Genomic DNA, 24,243 nt, shown 5'->3' with positions numbered 1-24,243 from the left:
TAGGCATGGACCAAAAACCCTTGGAGATCATCTAACACAACTCATCCCCACCCCACATTTTTCAGATGTGAAAATTGGGGACAGAAGGGACTGAACAAGGTGACAGGATTAATGGGATGATACCTCCTTGTCAGAGCACAAGGAAGAAACAGGCAGTGGTTGGTGCTCATCCCGGCCCCTGTCATCAAGCTGGAATTGATACCAAGTAAGAATCATTCGCACACTAGAATTCCTGGCTGTCATTTGTCAGCCTGGCCCACCTGCAATGAGCAGCCCCAGGGACATTTGGGTGGGGTGCGGGTGCACAAGGCAGGCTGCAGCTGAGACTGGGGTGGGGAGGGTGTACTCCACCTACCTGCCCTCCAGGGTGCTTGGAACCTCCTAGGGCAGGCTGGCCTGTTTGTGCCATGCCCCACAGAGCATTGCAGTGATCCTAGTGCAGAGCACATAGTAGGTGCTTAAAAGTGCTCATTGGAGAAACAGCTGGATCCTGGACCTGCAGGAGGGAGGAGATGGCACACTGAGGGCACTGATGGGTGGATGGTAACATCATGTCTACTCATCATTACTCAGCAGACCTGGTTCCATCAAATGTGACCATCCTTCAGGCCTTACGGAAGGGACCTACGTAAATCTGTTCAGGCAAAGAGAAGTTTGTGGCTGTGGGCACCTGGCAGGGGTTCCTGAAGGTGGAGCATCTTTCTTGGCGCTGACAGGGGTGGCTAAGATCTGAGCATGCAGGCAGGCCCTCTTCTCCCCTGGATGCTGCCCTTCTGAGGAGGGAGCTATGTGGGTACCAGAGGCATGGGCCTAGGAGGCTCTGACCCCGTGCTTGCCCCGCCACCAGTCTCTGCTTCTACAACCAGGGTCTGCATCTTACCTGCCAGCTCCAGTCCCCTCCCCACTCCCCTCAGGACCTCATCTCTCCTCCTGGCCTCAGCTTAAGGGTTTCCTCAGAGAGGTCTTCCTCGAGAACCTTCCCATCCCAAATCTAAATTAGTGCCCCATTTATATATGTTCTCTGAGCACCTTATTCTTTTCTTTCACAGGAGTTTGAAAGCCTTTTCAAATAGAATCATATATTTGTTTCTAGGTGATTTGTTGAAACAAGTCTGTCTCCTCCGTTAGACTAAGCTCCGCCAGGGGTGGGAAAGTTGTTCCATCCACTCGTCCTCTGGGCCTAGCACGACATATTCTGTATTGAATGAGTAGATGACAGAAACCCCGTGAGAGAGAGTGAGCCAAGCCAGTGGTTCTCTGAGTGTGGCTCCAGGACCAGCAGAGCAGCAGCTCAGCATCGCCTGAGGACTTGTTAGAAATGCAAACTCTCTTAGTTGGGGGACCCAGCAATCCGGGTTTGAAAGAACTGTCCAGGGGGCATTCCTGCACACACTAAAGTTTGAGAACCACCGAAGGCGGCAAATCCCCTGCAGTTGGATCAGTGTGCACTGTGGCAGCTTTGGCGGCATGTAAGAGGAACCACGGATGAACAAACCCCACTTTCAAACGTAGCAAGGGCAGAGGGTGGACACGTCACCCCGACCCCCAAACGGGGCCCAGGCGTGTTGTTCGGCGGTCTGGCCACTGGAGGGCAGTGTGGCCACGTCCATCGCGCCGCCTCCGAGGGCTTCCGGGCCAGAGCGGCCGCGGGAGGACGAGAGCGAAGCCGTAGCGAGAATCTCGCTCCACGCCGCAGCCTCTTGCAGGAGCCTCAGCTCACCGGCGCCTCGCGTTCTGAGCCGCCGAGGAAGCTCAGCCGCTGCAGCCCCGGCCCCTATCTCTCCCCCGGGCTGCCTCGCGCCTCCCGCTCCCCTCGCAGGTCGGGCCTAGTGTGCGCGTCTGGATGGCCTCGCGCCTGGAAGGTTCGCGAGGCCCCAGGAGCCGCAGAGCACGCCGGGGAGGAGATCCCGGCAGGCCGGCAGGGGCAGAGCGCCAAGGAGGGCGGCGGAACCTTGGCTGCTTCCCGGGAGGCCAAGGGCAGCTCTCCCGCGTGATCCGCGCGCTGCCGAGCGCGTCGGCCATCTTGGCGGCCTCGCCCGGGCCCGCACCCGGCCCGGCTTTCGCCGCGGCGCCGACGCCGGGGTGGCGACGGGAGAGCGCAACCACGAAGCTCGGCCGCGGGAGTGCGTGGACATCGCAGAAGCCCAGGAGAGCCCTGGACCCTGCTAGCTTCCCGGGGGTGCTGGGAAACGCCACCCCAGTAGCCGCCGCGAAGGCAGGCCTGCACTCCGAGCCTCAAGTGAATCGGGTGGCGCCAGCCTGCCTTCTTCTTTTTGCCCCATATTCAAAGAGCGGAAAGTCGGAGGCTCTTAAAGTAGGTCACAGCGGTCAGCAGGTTTTTTTGGGGGCAGGCAAGTGACAGGGCCCAAAACCAGGCGTAGTATCTGGTTGCCTAAGATGCTTAGGCAACTCCTTCACCGGGGACACCAATCTCCGAGCCAGAGATCAGGGACTGGCCCCGGGGAGCTGGCTCCAGGCGGCCGATGCATTCCAGTCCCTGTCCACCATGGGGACTTGAGATGCCATTCTGAGGAGCCCCAGGCCCCCACCACGCCTGTTGCCTGTCTAGCTTAGTTCACACATGGATGCTCTCTCTCTGGCAGTTGGGTATTTCTCAGGTTCCAGAACATCCGTTCATCTTATCAGTCCTTCAAGGTTCAGCTTAAAGATCAGCTCCACTAGGAAGCCTTCTTGGATTTCTCCTGTTAGTTTCCAACGGAATCCGTCTCCTCCCTTCTCTGCACACCTTGAGAAGCAGCAGTAGCTGCAGCTGTAGGCTCTCCTGTTTTTTCCTTACAGTGTTTGTTGCTGCATACTCTCTCACTGAATTGTTTAATTGTGAGACCCCGTGAGGGTCGGGACCCTGTGATGCTGGCCGGGAAGCGGTTGTTGCAAGGGGAATCATGGGATTATTGAATGGGTTTTGATCTGGATTTTGGTGTTGGAAATCAAATTCCCAAATGTTTTCAACCTTGGGTAAAGGAACATGTAATGGTGTTTTCTTAAAGCTGTAATGGAATCCTTTTGTGTGTTTAATTGCTTTAAGTTATTTTAGTAGAAATGTCAGGGTGCCGGAGGAACAAAAGCCATGGGTCTGAGCCCAAGCAAGAAGAACCACTGAGCCTGTGCTGGGTGCTTCCTCTGCGTGGCCTCAGGGTCAGGACCTGTCAGATGGGATGGCAGGCTGCGGTCCGGCCCCAGGGTCCAACCAAGGAAGCTCCTGGGGCTGGGACTGGGCTTGAGGCTGTGATTTCGGACTCCTCGCTGATACTTCAGAGGAGGCAAAAGAAAGTGCCTCGACAGCCTTGGAGAAGCCTGGAGCTAAAGGAGAGATCCTTACTTTTTCCTTTTAAAATAATAAGCCAAACGCTCTCCCATGAAGGAGCCCAGAAAACCCCGTTCATGCCTCACCCACAGATGATTTGTTGAATGCTCATTAAGGGGAAAACAAAGAGGTGGTTTTGTTTATTTATTTAAAAGGAAAAATAAATGAGCTGTGACAAAACAATTTGAAACCAGGCCCCTCTGAGACCTGGGCTTTCACTTCCTTGATGGGAAGTAAAACAGAGAATCGAATCCCCCTCCAAATAAAAGTGAAGTTAATAATCAGACAGCTCGAGCCCTGGCCACATCCTGTCGGCCCCTCCCTCCCTGGGCTCTCTGTTTATAGCTGCAGAGTGCTTTCCCTTCAGAGCCCAAGCCGGCTTAACCCTTTCCTCCCCATCCAGGGAAGCCCAACCCTGCTCTGAGACTGGAGGTGGGCTCCTCACACCCCCTGGTGCTGGCCTAACCTCAGCAAACGGTGGCTCTACCCAGGCCTGCTGGCATGGGCCTGTGTCACCCACAGGGCAGCCAGCTTGGATTTGAGTGATACTCTCTGCTTGTCCTGCACAAAGCCTGAAAGTGTAACATTTCCTCTCCACACCTCCAGGGGAAGACTAAGTCAACTCATTCCCATTCCAGACTCCATGCAGCTTCTATAGCCTGGTAAACTCCAGAAAGCTGCATTCTGACAGAGGCACAAATCTTTGGGGTTTCTGGTCTGTGCTGAGAGCAGCACTCTGTGCATGTCTCTGGACTACTTTCTGTGAAAACTTTCCACTTCCTTCAAATGCCTTCCATTGTAGTAGCATGTTGATTTCTTCCAGAACCCCATGGGGTCAATAGTAGCACATCCCACTGGGCAGAGGAGGGCCCCTTGCTAAATTAATTTTGAGTTTTCTACTGTTCTAAGCAACAACTCTGCCCTGTAGGGCCATAGTTATCCTCATTTTACAGAGGAGGAAACAGGGGTTAAGTACTTTGCCGAACGTTACAGAGCTAATACATAGCAGAGCTAGGATTTGAACCCAGGCATTCTGGCCCCAGTGTGCCCTTAGTCTCTGCACTCAAGGTTTAGCAGCCGGAGATTCCTCTCTTCTCTGGAGCCAGGGGGCTTTCAGAAGCTTAGGATAATCTTGTGAATGCATTGTGACGGTCCCAAAGCCCAAGAACCTTTTGAGAACATTCCTGAGCTTTGTCTTGGGCTGACCGGCCTCCTTTCTTGTTTCCTCCTATGGAAGAATAGGGAGCAGGTGGAGCCAGTGCAGGGCTCTGTCCATTCTCTTCCAGGATCAGCAGCGTCAAGATGTGGCTGGATGTGAATCCTCCATCCCTTCGTCTGGCTGGCAGAAGACTTAGAGCAAGAACCCAAATACTTCGTGTGGCTGCTCTGACAGTGGTCTGGATGACCTTCTGCTTAGGTTCCCTTGTCTCCTCCAGTCTTGTCACCTGAAGTCCCAAACACCGTCTTCTGGCTGAAGCTTGTCTTCAGGAAGCCACCCACCCAGTAGCCTGGGGCATGAACTGGCTGTGCACCACCTGCCTCTCCTGGGAGTTCTGCGTGCCATGGCTCCTTGATTTCTTCTTATAACTGTCTCTCTTGCCTGGCCACCTTTGCACAGCCATTTGGCAGGGCCTTTGCACCAGTGAAGGTATGTTGTGTTGCCCCTGGTGTATGGAGGCCTTCGGGGACCGCTTGCCTGAGACTTAGCTCCTTTTTGGGAGATGTTGCCAAGCCCAGGGTCTGCTGTCTGTCTGGAGCACCCTGAACCCCATCTTTGGGAAGGGTTGGTCTGCTGCAGGTCTGCTTTCTGGGGATGCATTTTGACATGCAAAGCCATGGACCAGAGTGGGCAGTGCCTTACTCTTCATTTTCCAGCTAATTCTTCAACTAGAGAGAGCTGTGGTGGCCCCATCCCAACTGCCCTGTTCTTCTCAGAGCCTGGGCAGCTCCTCTGGCTGGGGGGTGCTGAGCCATGGCTTCTGTGACACTTGAAGGGGCTGACACCCAGCAGGGTACCTGGCCCAAAGGGGTTTCAGAGGATGTGTGCCTTGATTTTTGTTTAATTTAAATGTTTAAGAAAAGCATTCAAATTCAAACAGAGTGTTCACAGTGGGGTGGCTCTACTGTGGGCCTCTCAGAGGCTTAACAGCCACCAAAAAAACCACGTATTAGACCCACCGTGTTGCAGTTCTTACTGTGGTAGGCACTGGACATACTGATCTCATTCACCCTCACGCCCTGGGAAATGGGGAATGGGGGATGTGTAAGTATCCCCATTTTCCTGTTGTGAAAAGTGAGGTCAGAAAGGTTGAGTAGCTTGCCTACCCTGCTATCATGGCTTTCTGCTGAGGGGAAAAAAAAGTTCATTGTGCTTTAAAAATACATTGAAACCAATTTTAAATCGATTTTTACTGAGCTTAAAAGCAGTGTCAAAATGGACATCAGTCCTTCTGCCTGCACTCTTCCAGCCCAAGAGGCCCAGAGGGGCAGGGCCCTACTCTTGGTCCCCACATAAGTGTGGGGAGGGCTGTGTAGCTTGCCTTTCTGACCTCGGGTGGGGGTGTCCATCTGTTCTCCAGCCCTCTCCGACAGGTTTTTCCATAGCTTCATTTCTTGTCCGAGAACACGTGTCTATAGGAAGTACATATTGTATTGCAAGAGCTAGTAAGACAAGAATCATTGAGTTAAAACTTTTTTAGTTTTTCTGAACTTAAAACATTTTATTATAGAAAATTTCAAATATATGCAGGAGACAGAGTAATATGGTGAACCCCATGTACCCACCCAGTCTCAGCATCACCAACTCATGGCCAAACTTGTTCATCAGTGCCACCATCCACCTCCCTACCTTCTGTACAATTCTGAAGTATATCCTATATATCACATCATATCATTTCATCTGTCAATAGTTCATTCCAGGCCGGGTGTGGTGGCTTATGCCTGTAATCCCAACACTTTGGGAGGCCGAGGAGGGCGGATCACTTGAGGTCAGGAGTTTGAGACCAGCCTGGCCAATATGGTGAAACCTTGTCTCTACTAAAAATACAAAAATTAGCCGGGCGTGGTGGCGTGTGCCTGTAGTCCCAGCTACTTGGGAGGCAGGTGAATTGTTTTAACCCGGGAGATGGAGGTTACAGTGAGCCGAGATTGTGCCACTTCACTCCAGCCTGGGCGACAGAGCAAGACTCTGTCTCAAAAAAAAAAAAAAAAAATTCATTTTGTATCTCCCAATAATAGACTCTTGTTAAGCTTAGCCACATTATCATTATTCCACCTAAAAATTAATAATACCCCCTAGACATTACCAAGATTCTACTGGTGTTCAGCTTTCCCAAAACACTTTCAAATTCTTTGCTTTTCTACTTACTGAAAGAAAAATAAAAATAAAAATCAGCCCCCAAATAAAAATTTCTCAGCATTTGGTCATCTCCTTACAATCCCGCTCACAAAAGGACAGATTTCTGAATCTGGGCAGAAACACCCAGTTATTAAGTCTGAGGTGATGATCACACTGAAATCTCCTGCTGCAGCTCCCTGTTCAGCCAGCACCTTCCACATACTGGGTGCTAGGTCAGTATGGGCTCCGTTTCACATAAGGATGAACACATGCAAGGGTGAGGATGCAGCCAGGTTGAGCTAATTAGGGGAGACTGGAGCGCAGCCCCCCGTGTCCTCCCACCCACACAGCCGCCCTGGCTGCGAGTGCCTGTCCTTGGCTTTCCCGGCCAGTGCTCCACCCGCCAGCTGCCTGGGCCTCCTCTGGGACCCTCTCCTCTCTCTTGCTTGGGATACTTGACTATGCTCCAGTGGCTCTATGGAATCCCACTTTGTGGGGCCTCCAGGGCTCTTCTTGGTCTTGCCAATTGCTGTTTAACATACAACAAAAGTTGACTGGGTTCCTTTTTTTTTGAGGGAGAGCTCATATTCATCAAGAGTGTGCCAAGTGCTTTGATCATCTGTCCTCACAGCAACCCCAGGAGATGGGTATTGTTGTCATCGCTACTTCATAAAGGAGGAGACGGAGGCAGGTGAGTCCTCTACTTGCCTAGGAGGGGGCAGTGCCAGACTCTGAATATGGTCAGCCTGAACATCGAGCTGGTGTGCTCCATGGCAATATATTGGTTCCCAGCTCTTAAGACTCCTTTAAAAAACTACTAGGCAACTCGGCCCAAGACTGGGCACGTATTCTTTTGAGGACAAATCTCGACAAGCTGGGATCTGCTGTCACCTTGCACTTTTCCTGAAATTTCCACGTCTTTCAAAACAGATAGAGCATGACTTCTAAATATACACACACTTATTAGGAGATTAGTTCAGTTGAATAGAATACATTTTAGGTATTTCAGCCTATAATTTCCTGGTTTGTCTTTTTTCATGGTTAAAGAATAGTTTGAGTTATAGATTATATGACTGTGACAGGTTGAAGGTTAGGAGGGATGGCAAGAAGCTGAGTATGTAAGGCCACAACCTAGACATCCATCCTTCTGCACTTTTTTTGATAGAAAAAAAAGTTACTTTTGGAATGTGCAGAAGTATCAGGGTCAAGTACATAAGAATTTTTGGAGGGAGATGGGCTGGCATGAGTACCATTTTCCTTGTCCTAGCTAATCAGAGCTCAGGGTGTGGCTGAACTTTGGAGGAGCAGGATAAGGTGCTTGGTCAGCCGCCTGTCTATGGGGATCCTGCCTCACCCACTGAGGACAGCCTGGGCATTGCACAGCTGGGCACTAAACCCAACACCCATGTGTTACTTTCTTTGCTTCTGGATTTTGCCTGGGTTTGCTTCAGCTTTCTCCCAACTCCTGCTCCCTTAGGGAAATGAAGAGTGGGCAGAGGTTTGATTAAGTAAGAAAACTGGAAAAACCAAAGCAGGCATGGAGAAGGGAAGCATTGACAGAATTGCAGAAGACAGAGAACAATTAGAAGGCTGAAAGAAGCCAAGCCGATAAAGGACTAGCATCTTCCATAAGTTTTCATGGGGTTTATGGACACAAGGCATTGAGGCATTGAACTTCAAGAAGCTGTTTGCCAACCAAAACAATGGTTGTGGCTATCTTTAGGCTCCCTTGGGAACACCTGGAAATTAATTTAAATCATTTTAGTTATTAAGAAAAGTTGCATTTGCTGGGATTTCTCTGGCTTTGCATAGAGGTGGGTATGCCAGTCTGCCATGGACCTCTGTTTTTCCAGGAATGGTGTGTTTGAGTTACATAAGCCCTTATCCACAGAAAGGTGGCTGGGCCAGACCTCTCTCTAGAAGATGAAAAGCTGATCACACCACTCTACTCATACCTAATATTCTTCTGGCACAGGGCTCCTGCTCACATTCTCCAGTGAGCCAGCCATAGGGTACCATGATGGCAGCCACCCTACTCTGGGGTGAGTTGGACTGGTTTTTGGCCTTGTCCCAGGAAGACTAGCCCTTTCTCTGCAACAGACTAACAGCGGGGGTGAGGTGGGAAAATTGTAGGAAACACAAAGGCGAGAAAGGAAAGCTTGCTTTTCCAGGACTGTCCTTATTCAGTGTTAGGAAGAGTCTGAAATCCTCACACATACAAAAGCCCTAAGACTCACTTGTAGCCACCCAGAACACTACTGAGTGGATTTGGTTGGGGATCAGGGCAGTTGTTTTAAATTCACTGCTGCCTCTTTTTCTCTCCTGGGTCTTTTTTTTTTTTTTTTTTTTTTTAATTTTCAGGTGTTGTTTGCTTTGACATTCTTCTCTCTTTTCAGAATAGTTATAACTGGCCCCCACTTCTTTATCATTCTCAGCTCCCTTCCCCACCTCACTCTGCCTTCTTAGCATAATTTTGCTTTTCTTTTGGCCTGCCTTATTTTACATCTGGATTCCTGGATGATTTATTTTGTCTGTTTCTTGAATTCTCATCTTCTCCCATTTCTTAGAGGTTTTTGGGAATTTTTTTCCCCCTTTCAGCTTCAGTTCTTTTCCCTAAAGCTTTCCTTGGGTCACACGGCTTTTATTCTTGTTCATCTGTTTAAGCAGAGCTGGCAAGGAGGAGGCCACAGCCGGCAGGCAGAGCCACAGCAGCAGAAGAGGTCTTGGGAGCCTGAAGATTCTCCTCCCAGCCCTGGTGTCCTTCTGGGGAGGGGGATGGGGACAGTGCTGCTCTCCCTGTTAGGGCTGATGTTGTCTGCCAGGCCTGGGCTGAGGGTTAGGGCAGATGGTGTCTCCTCCACAGTGTGTGGGCCTGGGACTCCGTGGCTCAGGGAGGCAAAGGAATCCATCCTTCGGGCTGTGGGTTGGAGGATTAACCAGGTTAGACCAGGAAAGACTGGAGCTCCATGGAGTTGCACCCACTGGGAATGTATTTCTTGCAAAACTCAGTGCTGTGTTTGAAGAACTTGCAGCATAGGGACTGACTCTTGGGACCCGAGTCTGGGTTTCCTTCAATTCTGACTCAGTGACTGAAGTTGACCTGGGCATCCAGAGGTGTCTGCTGGGGAGACAGAGGCAGTTTTCCAGTGGAAAGTCCTTTCTTCCCACTGTCCCCGCCCTTGGCCAGTGGGCATTTTGAGGGTGGAGGGGGAATGCTAGAAGAGGCTGGTAATTGTGGGGTGTATTAAAGACTCTTGGCTGCTGGGCAAACCCTACCTGTGGGAGGCTCTGAGGGTCAGCCCTGGTACTGATGAGGTGGGTGGCACTTCTTGGTGGGCATAGTGGCAGAGAAATCCTAGAAGTTGCAACCACACCCCTCCCTGTCTGGAGTGGTGGGGTGGGGTGGGAGCATCCTGGGCCCTGCTCCCCAGCTGTCCGAGGCAAATCGACTGGAGTCCATCTGGCTGTCCCCACTGGTCTAGGCATGCTTCCCATCCTGGGGCATCAGTCCTCAGCGGGTGCGGCTGAGGGGCTGGTGGATCAGCTCTGCCTGGGCACACCCGGAGCTGAGCGGCATCCTGGGGTGAGGGGACTCAAGAGCTCCTGGTAGACACCCACTGGACTGCCTTATCTTTTCTAGGCCCTGTGCTGATGGTGGCCACCTGCTTCTCTGGCAAGTGTGGTTGAGGGCCGTTTCCATAGGCACACCTTGCTCTCTTTCTGGGTCCCATCTGTTCTTCATCATCATCTTCATCAATGCACAGTGTTCCCTGTCACTTGAGGGAAGTGCTGTTGCTTATATAAAGGCTTGAGACAACTCTTTGCTTACATTTTATATTTTGTTTATGTTTTCTAAGCCTTCAGTTCTGGAGTCCAACTCTCAGGGTCTGGCATCCTTTAAGACTCGAAAAGCATAAACTTCAGGAGGCCAAAGGCCCTTACTCCTAGGCCCTGTGGACTTGGTTTATCTCTGATTCCAGGCAGTGCCTCCTAGTGTATGTAGAGGGCTATAATCAACAGGAGGAATGACTAGGGGATGGATGATGAATGTTCTTCCAAGTTGCTCCCCTTGACTCTGGCAGGAGAGCTGGGGGCAAAGACCCAGCCTCTTTGACACAGAAATTCAGGTGAGGATTAGGATTCCAGCAGGCCGCCTCACTCCTAGTTGGGTCCCAAGTACAGCCTCCTGAAATCTGTCCATGTCTGTGCCTCCTCATTCCTGCCATCTCGCTCTGCCTTCCCTCTTCCCACGCACTAGCACCACGCTGTATAAATATTGACACCCCGGGCTGGCAGGAATCTTTCTCCAGCTGCTTCCCTGGTCTCTGGGAGAGCTTGTTTCCTCACCCAGCAGCTGCAGCAGATCTGGTTGCCTTTGGTCAGACAAGAGCAGGCCCTGGTTTGGGGGCCCACAGTACCCCAGAGTGGAGGGTGCAGTTGGTGGGAGAAACTTAGCACTAAAGAAGTCACAGGGCTGTGGCAAAGACCCGTCCTCTCTCTCTCCCCCACCGGCTGTCCACATGGCAACCCTCCAAGAGCTGTCTGATCCCTGCTCTGGCTGGGGAGGTTCCTGTTTCTCAAAAGAACAGCTCCTCAGGGCAGAGTTGGCCATACAGGGCCTTGCTAGAGAGTCGTGGAGGATAATTCCAAAGCAAACTCGCTGATGCTAGGACAAAATAGTACCTTGGTTTACCTGTGAACACTTTACTGTTTACTAGTAAGTGTGAATCCCTTGATTTGCCCTGAAGACCCCACAGTTTAGAGCAAGACCCTCCTGGATTATCTGCAAGTCAGGCCTCTCACCAGCATCTGCCCCAGGCCACCCTCCCTCCCACCAGTCCCTGCCAGTCTTTCCGCCTCAAGGGTAGAGAGAGGAGAGGACAGACGCTCCTTCTCCCACCTTCCTTGGTGACCCAGCCAAGGAAGCAAACTGGCACTTGGGTTCCCATGGGCTGGGCACCATGCACAGTACTTCCCCATGTTCTCATGTAGTTATTCAAGTCTCGGGCACAGCAGGTATCTTAGCTTCCTCATGCATGTCTCCTCTTTCTGCCAGCAAACAGCAGCAGCCATGTAGTAGCAAGCCCCCAGATACAGAGCCCAGACTTTCTCTAGTCCTGAGTTCAGCCGGGAACCTCTTGAGAGCCAGCCAAGGACTGGACATCAATCTCAGCTGCTCGCAGTAGGTGCAGGTCACCTTCTGCCACCTCCTGCTCCTGTGCCTCAATTTCCCTTACATCTGTGGGAGGTCATTAACCTGTGCTTCATAAAGTATTTCAAATTTAGCAAAAAACAAGTTTGAAAAAAGCAACGTCATTTCTTTTTTTTTTTTTTTTTTTGATGGAGTCTTACTCTGTTGCCCAGGCTGGAGTGCAGTGGCACTATCTCGGCTCACTGCAACCTCCGCCTCCCCGGTTTAAGCAGTTCTCTGCCTCAGCCTCCGAGGTAGCTGGGATTACAGGTGCCTGCCACCACACCTGGCTAATTTTTTGTATTTTTAGTAGAGACAGGGTTTCACCGTCTTGACCAGGCTGGTCTTAAACTCCTGACCTCATGATTCACCTGCGTGAGCCTCCCACAGTGCTAACATTACAGGCGTGAGCCACCGCACCAGGCCAAAAAAGCAACATCATTTCAAATCCTTTTTCTAGTTATAGGGATTGGGGTGGCAGAAGAGATTGTTCAGGTATCAGGGACTAAGGAGAATGTGTGTTCAGTGCTTTGGGGAAGCTGGGGAGGAGGTAAACAGGGTTTAAAAGGCCTGGATTTTATATCCAACAACCCCTAAAATTCAAGTAATAGAGCCATTGGAGGTGTGTGTGTGGGATTGGGTAGGGGTTCTCATGGGGGCCAGGGACAAAGACCCCAGTTTCCCTGCACTCACACTTGTGCGGGAAAGAAAGCAAACAGATCTCTCTCTCTCTCTCTCAGTGGGTAAGGTACATGGAGAAAGGCAGGAAACTGCAATTCGAAAGCCGTGCATTTGTGAGATACTCCTGCTGCCTGCCTGTCTCTCCAGCCCCCCAAAGTAAAACAAAACCCAAATAAAAGCCTGACCCGGCAGATATTAATGCTATAGAGCCAGGGTTGGTGTGCAGGCAGCCACCCCCTTCTTCCCCCTTCTGTTTCTATAAGTGGCTGAAATAAATTTAGCGAAACAACCCCACCCGTCTGAGGGCCTAAGATTTCAGAGCAGTGGGATTCTCTATCCTGAAAACCCATTTTTCAGAGCTGAGAGCTTTTTGTTTAAATTCCTTTTGGGAATGGAATGCTCTCGATCTAAAATAATTATTATACTGCAGTCATCTATTCCTCATAGATAAATGCTTTGACACAGTATAGCTTGCTGAAAAGCTGATCTACAAATGCTCTGCAGCTTGAGATTGTCAACTCTATGGGGACAATGCCTAGTTGGATCTGTTGGGGTATTTATTGTAAGATTATTCTTCTAATGTTTGTACATATTCAGCCAAGTCCCTCTGTTGTCTGTCATAGAGGACACTGATTGTGGTTGGCTAAGTTAGCGAAGTAGAGAAGTACTAAATCTTCATTTTTTTTTCCATGAATATTTATTGAGGGCCTACTATCTGTTAGGCACTAAGCCAGGCACTGGGAGTTCAGTTGAGAGCAGAGAGAGCCTGCTTTGATGGAGCATACATCCTAGTGGGAAGGGAATGTTAAAAAGTTAAATGACTACAAAAAACTGGCAACTAATGTTGTATTTTAAAATGAAAATGAAAGACTGAATGCTTTCCCCCTAAAATCAGGAACAAGGTCAGGGCATCTACTCTTACCATGCCTATTCAACACTGTATTGCAAATCCTGGATAGAGCAATAAGGCAAGAAAATGAAATATAATTCATATGTTAGGGAAGGAAGAAATTAAGTTATTCCTATTTATAGACAATATGTGCTTGTCTACTTTAAAAACAAAAACAGGCCTGGTACAGGAGATCATGTCTGTAATCTCATCACTTTGGGATGCCCAGGCAGGAGGATTACTTGAGGACAAAAGTTAGAGACCAGCCTGGGAAACATAGTGAGATCCTATCTCTACAAAAAATTTAAAAAAACTAGCTGGAATGGTGGCATGTACCTATAGTTCCAGCTACTTGGGAGGCTGAGGTGGGAGGACTGCTTGAGCTCAGGAATTTGAGGCTGCAGTGAACTATGATTGCACCACAGCACTCCAGCCTGGGCAACAAGGTGAGACTCTATCTCAAAACAAAAACAAAACAAAAATAATAAAAACACCCCAAGTAATCTATCAAAAAAATCCTCTTACAATTAAAGTGATTTTGTGAGATCACAGGAGACAAGGTCAATACACAAAAATCAACTGAATTTCTGTAAACTAATAAACAAGTGGAGACCAAGATTTCAAAAGGCCAGGTGTGGTGGCTCATGCCTATAATCCCAGACTTTGGGAGGCTGAGGTGGGGAGGTCAACTGAGGTTGGGAGTTCAAGACCAGCCTGACCAACATCGAGAAACCCCGTCTCTACTAAAAATACAAAATTAGCTGGGTGTGGTGGCGCATGCCTGTAATCCCAGCTACTCGGGAGACTGAGGCAGGAGAATCGCTTGAACCCAGTGGGGTGGAGGTTGCAGTGAGCCGAGATCACACCCTTGAACTCCAGACTGGGCAACAAGAGCAAAACTCCAACTCAAAAAAAAAAAAAAAAAATTATGATAGTTCTAAAAAATAGGAAATATTAGGTATAAATCTAATGAAACATATATAGAATCCCTGTGCTAAAAACTATAAAACAGCCGGGCATGGTACCACATGCCTGTGGTCCCAGCTACTTGGGAGGCTGAGGCAGAAGTATCACTTAAGCCCAGGAGTTTGAGGCTAGCCTGGACAACATAGCAAGAGCCCATTTCAAAAAAAGATTAAAACTATAAAACACTGACGAAATCAAATAAGTCCTAACTAGACATACTATGTGCATGAATTAGAAGACTCAACATAGTAATTCTCCCTGTAGTGATTTAATGCATTTCCAATAAAAATCTCAGTAGGGTTTTTTTCCCTAGATATAGACAAGCTGATTCTGAAGTTTTTATGAACAGGCAAAGGAACTAGAATAGCTAAAACAATTTCAAAATATAAGAAAAAAGTTGGAGGAATTACACCTTCTTAAGACTTAGTAAAAAGCTACAATAATTGATCGTGTAGTATTGGTGAAGGGGTGGACACAGATCAGTGGAACAAAATAAACAGACCTTACAAATATGGCCATCAAATTTTTGGAAAGGTGTAAAGGCAGCAACTCAATGGTAAAATGACAGTCTTTTCAACAAATAATGTTGCGAGTGAAAATCCACAGGCAAAAAAAGAACCTCAAGCTAAATTTCACATCTTTATATAAAAACTAACTCTAAATGGATTACAGATCTGAAGTAACTACTTTTAGGGCAGGATTCTAGGAACATGGCAGAGTAGCAAGCACCAGGAATGTTTCCCCTCTTAAGAAAACAATTGCAGTGGCAGAATCTGTCTGATACAACTATTTTGGAACTCTGGAGTCTATTGAAGGCTTGAAAATTCCAGGGGGAGGCTTGAACAGTAATTTGTGTTTAATTTTGGTCAATATCAGCTCTTAGAACAGTAGCAGCTACCCATCCCCCACGTCCAACCCTATGGCAGACAGCTGTGCATATGTTCCTGGAGTAGCCTGCACACAGCTTACAGGAGCCAGGATGGGCCAAAAGGACCCTGTCCTCCAAATATCAGGGTTTTATGCTCTGATTACTGCTTCTGATAACAGAGATGTAGACAATGATGCAGGTGGCCATTGTTGTTGCACCTTCTCCCATCATTTTTTTTTTTTTTTTGAGACGGAGTCTCGCTCTGTTGCCCAGGCTGGAGTGCAGTGGCCGGATCTCAGCTCACTGCAAGCTCCGCCTTCTGGGTTTACGCCATTCTCCTGCCTCAGCCTCCCCAGTAGCTGGGACTACAGGCGCCCGCCACCTCGCCCGGCTAGTTTTTTGTATTTTTTAGTAGAGACGGGGTTTCACCGTGTTAGCTAGGATGGTCTCGATCTCCTGACCTCGTGATCCGCCTGTCTTGGCCTCCCAAAGTGCTGGGATTACAGGCTTGAGCCACCACGCCCGGCCATCTCCCATCATTTTTTATTTTTATTTTTATTTTTGAGATGGAGTCTTGCTCTGTTGCCCAGCCTGGAGTGCAGTGGCGCGATCTTGGCTCACTGCAACCTCTGTCTCCTGGGTTCCAGCAATTCTCCTGCTTCTGCCTCCTGGATAGTTGGGATTACAGGCCCCCGCCACCATGCCCAGGTAATTTTTGTATTTTTAGTAGAGACGGGGTTTCACCATGTTAGCCAAGGTGGTCTCAAACTCCTGACCTCAGGTGATGCACCCGCCTTGGCCTCCCAAAGTGCTGGGATTACAGGCATGAGCCACCACAACTGGCCAACACCTTCTCCCATTGTTGCAAGCTCCTCCCCCTCTGTTGAACTAACTTATAGGGGATTTAAAGGGATGAAGGCCCCCTTTTAAAAAAAATCAACTCTTCATTTCTCTCTTTTTCCCCTTTTTGGAGCCAGATATTAAAGACTAGGACATTCAAAAACAATTACATACATGGGCAAATTTGAAAATGAATGCCCATGCATGATCAGAGAAAGGCAGAGGCTCAGAATAGATCTCAGAAGACCTCACATTTATACCTCAGGCTGATCCTTGGCACAGAGAGCCTACAACAATAATTTAAAAAAACATTTACCAAACCCAGCAAACCTTGATGAAGGGGAAGAATCTGATTTCTAGAATTACCACATTATTAGATTGAAATGTTCAGTTTTCAACAGCAACAAAAATCACAAGACATACGAGAAACACGAAAGCACGGTCCATCCAAAAAATAAATCAACAGAAACTGTTCCTGAAAAATAACTGATGGCAGATCTACTAGATAAAGACTTTAAAACAACTGTTTTAAAGATGCCCAAAGAACTAAATAAAGATATGGAGATAGTCAAGAAAGAGATGTATGAACAAAATGGGAATAACAATAAAGAGATAGTAAGCCTAAAGTGAAAGTAAAAAGAAATTCTGGAGCTGAAAAGTACAATAACTAAAATGAAAAATTCACTTTAGGATTCAAAGACAGTTTTGAGGAAGCAGGAAAAAGAATCAGCACATTTGAAGACAGGACACTGGAAGTAATCAAGTCTAGGGAATAGAAAGGAAAAAGATTGAGGAAAGTGAATAGAGCCTAAAGGACCTGTGGAACACCATTATACGCATAGTAGGAGTCCCAGAAGAATAAGAGAGAGAAAAGGGGAAAGAATATCTGAAACTTGGCTAAAAACTTCTGAAATTTGATGAAAGACATGAATATGAACATCCAAGAAGTTCAATGAACTCCAAGTAAAATAAAGAAACCCACACCAGGATACATTATAATCAGACTCTCAAAAGTCAAAGACAAAAAGAGAATCTTGAAGCAGCAACAAAGAAGTGACTCACATAAAATATATATATATATATTTTTTAATTAAAGACATAGGGTCTTCCTTTGTTGCCCAAGCTGATCTTGAACTCCAGATCTCAAGCAATCCTCCTGCCTTGGCCTCCCAAAGTGCTCGGATTTCAGGTGTGAAATCCCACTGCATCCCACTACAAGGGATCCTTAATGAGATTATTGGCAGATTTCTCATCAGAAATTTTGGAGACCAGAGGCAGTGGGACAACATATTTAAAATGTTAAAAGAAAAACAAAAATCAAACAAGAATACTATATCCGGAAAAACTGTCCTTCAAAAGTGATGGAGAAAGTAAGACATTCCTAAATAAACAAAAGCTGAGGGAATTCACTACCACTAGACTTGTCCTGTAAGAAATGCTCCAAGGGTGTCCTGCAAAGTAAAATAAAGAACAGTAGACAGTAACTTGAAACCATATGAAGAAATGAAGATCTCAATAACGGCAATTATAAGAGCTAGTATTATTGAAACAACAGTTTGTAAGTTTACTTTGTGACAAAATTTAAGAGACTGCTTTAAAAAACAATTATTAGTCTAAAAGCTAAAATTATTATAAATTTGGATTGTAATGCCACATTTGTTTTCTACATAATTTAAAAGACTAACACATTTAAAATAATTATTAGTTTCTATATTGGGGCACAAAATGTATAAAGACGTAATTATGTGATATCAATAATCAAAAGGGATGCAGATGCAGCTGTAAAGGAGCAGAATTTTTGTATGTTTTTGAAGTTAAGCTGTTATAAATTCAAATTCGAGTGTTTTAACTTTAGGATGTTAAATGTAATCCCCATGGTAACCACAAAGAAAATACAATAGTCCCCCCTTACCTGTGGTTTCACTTTCTGTAGTTTCAGTTATCCACAATCAACCACAGTCTGGAAATATTAAATGGAAAATTCCAGAAATAAACAATAAGTTTTAAATTGTATGCTATTCTGAGTAATATGATGAAATCTCATGCTATCCTGCTCCATCCTGCCTGGGACATGAATCATCTCTTTGTCCAGTGTATCCACACCATATCTGCTACCTGTCCATCAGTCACTTGGTAGCCATCTTGGTTATCTAATTGACTGCTGTGGTATCACAGCGCCTGTGTTCAAGGAATCTTTATTTTACTTAATAATGACCCCAAAATGCAAGAGTAGTGATGCTGGCAATTTGGAGAGGTCAGATAAAAGGCAATTTGGAGAGAACAAAGCAGTAAACTGCTTCAAGTGAAAAGGTGAAAATTCTCAACAAGGAAGAAGCAGCATATGCTTATATTGCTAAGATCTATAGTACGAATGAAAATTCTATCCATGAAATTCTGAAGGAAAAAAAATTGTCATAGTATATGGAGGGTTCAGTACTGTCCCTGGTTTCCAGCATCTACTGGGGGTCTTGGAACATATCCTATATGGATAAAGGAAGGACTACTGTAGTTGTAGTATAAAAGAAAATGTACCAAAGAAAATGAGAAAGGAATTTAAATGTTTCACTATGGAAAATCAACTAACACAAAATAAGATAGTAGTGCAGAAAAATGAGGAACAATACAACTCTAAGGCATCTAGAAAACAACAGAATGACAGAACTAAGTCCCTTCTCATCAGTAATCACTTTAAATGTTAATTAAATGCCCCAATCAAAAGACAGTGATTGGCAGAATGGATAAACAGAAAATCTGATCCAACTATATGTTGTCTACAAAAGACTGACTTTAGATTTAAAGACACAAACAGATTGAAAGTAAAAGGGCAGAAAAAGATGTTTCATGCAAACAGTAACCAAAAGAGAGCAGGAATGGCTCTACTAATATTATATAAAATAGACTTTAAATCTAAAAAGGTTACAAGAGATAAGGACATTATATATTAATAAAATGCTCAATATAGCAAGAAGATAGAACAGTTATATACATTTATGCACCTAACAACAGACCATGAAAATATATAACACTTTCAGAAGAAAACAAAAAATCTTAATGACTTGCGGTTAGACAAAGATTTCTTAGCTGTGACACCAAAAGCCTGATCCACAAAAGGTAAAACTGATAAATTAGACTTCATTAAAATGAAAAACTTTTGCTCTGTGAAAGATCCTTTGCTTAGAGAGTTAAAAGATAAGGCACAGACATGAGAAGATAATTTGCACATCACATAAGCAACAAAGGAACTTTATGTATCCAGAATATGTAAAGAACTCTCAAAACTGAACAGTAAGAAAATGACCAATGAAATGACCCAACTAAAAAATAGGCAAAAGGTTTGAATAGACGCTTCACCAAAAAGTATATGCAGATGGCAAATAAGCATACGAAAAGATGTTCAACATCATTAGCCATTAGAGGAATGCAAACTAAAACCACAATGCGATACCACCACATACCTATTAGAATGACTAAAACAAAAAATAGTAATACCGTTAAGTGCTGGTGAGGATGTGGAGTAAGTGGAAACTCTCATATGTTGTTGTTGGAAATGCAAAATAGTATAGCCACTTTGGAAAATGATTTGGCAGTTTTGTATTAATTTCAACATATAGTTACCATGTGACCCAGAAATCTCACTCCTAGTTACTTACCCTAGAGAAATAAGAACTTGGCCAAGTGCGGTGGCTCACGCCTGTAATCCCAGCACTTTGGGAGGCCGAGGCAGGTGGATCCCAAGGTTGGCAGATCCTGAGGTCAGGAGATCGAGACCATCCTGGCTAACACGGTGAAACCCCATGTCTACTAAAAATACAAAAACAAAATTAGCTGGGCGTGGTGACGGGCACCTGTAGTCCAAGATACGCGGGAGGGTGAGGCAGGAGAATGGTGTGAACCCAGGAGGCAGAGCTTGCAGTGAGCCAAGATTGCGCCACTGCACTCCAGCCTGGGTGACAGAGTGAGACTCAAAAAGAAAAAAAAAAAAAGAAATAAGAACTTGTGTTCACACAAAAACCTGTACATGAGAGTTTATTGAAACTTTATTCATAGTGGCCCAAAGCTGGAAATAATCCAATGTCCAACAGGAAAATGGATAAACTATTGTATAAGCGCACAGTGAAGTACTGTTTATCAATAAAAAGGAATGATCTATTGATACATGCAACAACATGGTTAAATATCAAAGGCATATGCTGCATAAAACCAAACATACAATATGATTCCATTTGTATGACATTCTGGGAAGACAAAACTGCGATGACAGAGAACAGATCAGTGGGGTTGCCAGGGATTAGAGATGGAGAAAGTTTGAACGCAAAGGGATAGTTTGAGGGAGTTTTTGAGGGGTGATGGAACTGTTGTGTTTCCTGATTGTGGTGGTGGTTACATGAATCAATTCATAAGTTAAAATTCATAGAACTGTATGCCAAATAAAGATAAATTTTACTGTATGTTAAATTGAAAAGTAAAAAAAAAAGTTACAGGAATGAATGTATACTCACAAACTGAAATAACTACTTTGAAGGAAATGAACATTCCATGAGAGCCTAGGAGAGAGGAGGGACACTGTTATGTGATGAAGGAAAGCATCAGGAATGTTTTCCCTGAGGAAGTGAGGCTTGAGTTGGGTTCTAAAGAATGATTTAGAATTTGGGCTAAAGGAAGGTTGATTCTCACAGAAGGATTTGCATGTGCAAAGGCCCCAGAGTAGGAGGAAGATGGCTCATTTTCATCTAAAAAGGACTAGAGCACAGGGAGTTCCCTGGAGGGTGGGAGAAGTGGTGATGGGGAGTGAAAAAAATCTAACCTGTAGTAAGAGTCATTATGCCTGACTGCTCTAGGTGGGGCCTAGGTTAGGGCGAGTGGAGAGGTGTAGCTGTGGGCTGGCCTTATAACTTCACTGACAGTTGGAACATCTTGCAGAGACCTGGGCAATTAGACCCCCCAGGGCAATGCTGGACCTGGGACTGGATTCTCAGTAGTCCTTGCAGGAGGCGGTCTGCTCCCAAACCCAAAGATTCCAGACACCCTGCAGGGCCACATTTACGATAGACCCTAAAGTGCCCTCTCCTGAGGCCCCTGTCTTGTTCAGGAGAATATTGACAGCTCAGTAATATACACTAAGCTTTCTGAGGGGCTTAAGGACTTTGAGAGATAAGACAGTCTGGCTTTTATAGACTACCACAAGGCCCCAGTGATGTAGTTGTTTACAGAAATACTTGTGTCAATAATCAGGTATTTTTCAGATGTGGGCAACAAATCCCCATCACCCTACCCTGAACCACTTTACTGTCCCCCAGGCTCCAAGCCCAGGGCCCTCTCCCCATTTCCAGGCCTCAGGGCCTGCCTTATCCAGGGCTGGGGATGGAGGCTAGAGAGTGACACAGATCAACTTATAAGTTGTCAGTTGGCCATTTAATGGAAGTCTACACCGAATAATCCTTTGCCAAGTGAATAGCCCCGGAATTTGTTTTGTGGTGTAATAAGGGTTGCCAAATGCCTTAGTTTACATACAACAGCCTGGCATATATTCAGTGAGGCATGACTCTAGGCACTTTATGGGCCAAATTTAGGCAGTTATCATGATTCCTATTTCAGAGATGAAGAAACTGAGGCCTTGGTCAGTGACTTGAAAAGTCACATAGCTAGAAAATGGCCAAGATTTGGATCCAGGACTGCCTAACTTCAATGTTCTGGCTCACTGATTCTCAAACATTAGTATTTGGGTCGTGAGATGGAAATTTACCAAAAATGCAGATTCTCGCTCCCATCTGGGCCGGGAAATCAGCATTCCAAACTTTAAATTAGGGGACTCCAGGGGTCTGTCTCTCTCCACCTGAAGAATTTAGGTGATTTTGCAAATGACCTGAAGCCTGAGAGGAAGTGCAACACTGCAGGGCTCTCAGGAGCGGGTACCCTGCTGACCCCTGTGACTAGGCCTAACCGTCTGGGTTCTGCGGCCCAGTGCTCTAGACTCTCACCTGCCCGGAGGTGCGCTTGGGGTCCAGATTGGCTGATGAATATGTATATCCGCAGCGCCTCCTTCACTCCGAAGACTTTCACTTTCCCCCTTGCACAAAACCGAACATCCCACCCCACCCCCACCTCCAAGCTAAAATACCTGGGCCACCCCTCCCCACGAAGGGACGCGCTCCAGGCGAATGGGGAGGGCCCGGAAGTCGGGCCCGGGACGGAGGAGCCGGCCCACCGCCTCCCGGTCGGAAGCGGCAGTGCAGGTGAGGCCGCGGCCAGCCTCGGGACTGCGCGGGTAAGGAGCGGGAGGGCCGACTGCACCGCGAAGTTGGCGGGGGACGGCCGCGCACGCCTCGTCTCGGACTTCCTGCCCCGTAGGGGCTGGCCGCCCTCCCGCCACCCCAGGGCACCTGCCGACCACGTCTGGGCGGGGGCGGGCCGGCTCCCGCCCTCGGGCCCTCACCCCACCCCGGCCAGCCGCGGCGGGGACGTCGGGTCAGCGAAGGGTTAAGGGACTTGCTCCCTCCTCTCGGCTCCCTCACCCTTGGAAAGTCCCCGAAATGACGTTTCAACCCGACAATTTAAAAAAGAGTTTAATTATAGAGACAGGCTCTGGGAGCTGGAACAAACTCTCGGTCGGCGGGGCCGGTAAACAACTCGGGAGCGAGCGGGCTAGGCCAGCCGCAGCCTTGCGGAGCCCGCGCCCCTGGGGAGAGGGGGAGGGGAGGGCCGCCGGGAGTTGGAAAAGCCGAGGAAATTCGAGGAATCAGCTTTCTTTGGAAAAACCCACTTTGTAGCCATTCTGGGGCGCCTGATGGTGCTCCTAGCCGGTCCCGCAGCCTTGGAGCGAAAGCGGCGCCGCCCGATGCAGGGGCACAGCCGGTGCCCCGCGGGGACAGGCCCTGGGCCGGGAAGGGTCCCCGCCCGCTCCCAGTCCCCTTCCCCTTTGCTTTTTTCCAGCCCCTCCTCCGGTCCCCCAAGCTGAGCTTCGCGAACCCTCGGGAGTTAAAGACCCGCCGGCCCTTTCTTTTTGGGGGGTGGGGGAGCGGGAATGGGTGGAGGCCGGGGGAATAAAAAACCGAAATAGCTTCACATCAGAACTCAGACTAACCTTGTGGTTTCAACGCGCACCCTGCTCTGTCCTGAAATCTGGAACTCATTACCTCATCACCAAGAAACTGCACGAAATCTTCCCCCCCGCCCCAACACGCACTTGGGCTGGGAAAAGAACGAGCAAACATCCCTGTAAGAAAGAAACCCACACTTGAATGATTTAAATTAAGGTGGATGGAAGTTATTTCCCTTTCTGGCGCTTGCCAGATTTCAAGAAAAGCTGAAAAATGGGAGCAGGGGGAGGGAAGCAACAGGCGGCTGCAGGGCAGCAGCCGGATTAAAGTGGGGGCCATCCATTTCAGGCAGAGGAGACGAACGAAAGTCGACGCCGCTGGGATCATGTAGGTTCGTGGCTGCAGCAAACGTTGTGTTTGGCAAAGTTGAAAAACAACCGGTTTCTCAAACAGTTGTGATTTGGAAGGTTTCGCTGGGGTTGCCCAGATGTTGATGAATAAATAAGAAATGCATTAAAAAAAAAAAAAAAAAGTGTGTGTTGGGGGTGGTGAGAGTGTGACTCGAGCGCTCTCTTCTGCCCGCCCCGTCCTTTCCAAAGAAACGTGCTCATGATGGGGTGACCTAATTACATCGCAATGGAACTCAATCTTAGCCACACCAGCACCGGGTTTCGTAACAGACTCGGCGGCCTCGAGTGCTGGGAAGAAACGTGCGAGGGCCGAGGGGGCGGCGGGGCCCGCGTGGAAATCGGAAAAAAGCGCAGCCCTGCGACTTCCGCCCGGGTCATCACACCAGCACTCGGGCCAAGGCGCAAGGGGCGGGTGGGGGACACGATAACTTTTTATTTGGGTGGGTGGCATCCAAACCTAACAGTATATATTTTATCATTTTCAAGGGAGTCATGCTCCATTGCGGGCCCTTCGGTTTCGTGGCTCCCATGCCCCCCACTCCACCTCCCGCCAAAACGGCGCAGCGTGACAAGCCATACGTTCCACTCCCGTGGGGGCGAGAGAGAAGTAACAAGTTTAAAGTGCCGTCTCCGTCCACCTCTTTACCTTCATTCTTACCAAAGTAACCTTTTTTCATTGTTCTAGAGTCTTGAGGTGTG

At 47.6% G+C, this 24,243-nt stretch overlaps 2 long non-coding RNA genes across 5 annotated transcripts; one reads left to right on the top strand and one right to left on the bottom strand.

Moving 5' to 3' along the window:
- Positions 1-3,456: 3,456 nt before the first annotated feature.
- Positions 3,457-23,337, bottom strand: LOC123574576 (uncharacterized). Of its 4 annotated transcripts, none has more exons than XR_010588526.2 (4): positions 23,179-23,337; positions 20,597-20,641; positions 19,748-19,898; positions 3,457-5,986 (listed from the first exon to the last, which is right to left on the bottom strand). It is a non-coding gene; the product is annotated as an uncharacterized lncRNA (long non-coding RNA). The 4 variants fall into 4 exon arrangements; XR_010588527.2 differs by having other exon boundaries at positions 19,748-19,895; XR_010588525.2 differs by lacking the exon at positions 20,597-20,641.
- Positions 7,237-10,478, top strand: LOC135972004 (uncharacterized). The gene is made up of 2 exons (XR_010588528.2): positions 7,237-7,353; positions 10,303-10,478. It is a non-coding gene; the product is annotated as an uncharacterized lncRNA (long non-coding RNA).
- Positions 23,338-24,243: the final 906 nt, after the last annotated feature.

The sequence above is a fragment of the Macaca fascicularis genome, chromosome 7, assembly GCF_037993035.2.
Source record: "Macaca fascicularis isolate 582-1 chromosome 7, T2T-MFA8v1.1".
Classification (NCBI taxonomy): domain Eukaryota; kingdom Metazoa; phylum Chordata; class Mammalia; order Primates; family Cercopithecidae; genus Macaca; species Macaca fascicularis.
This window is presented reverse-complemented; position numbering and strand designations above follow the sequence as displayed.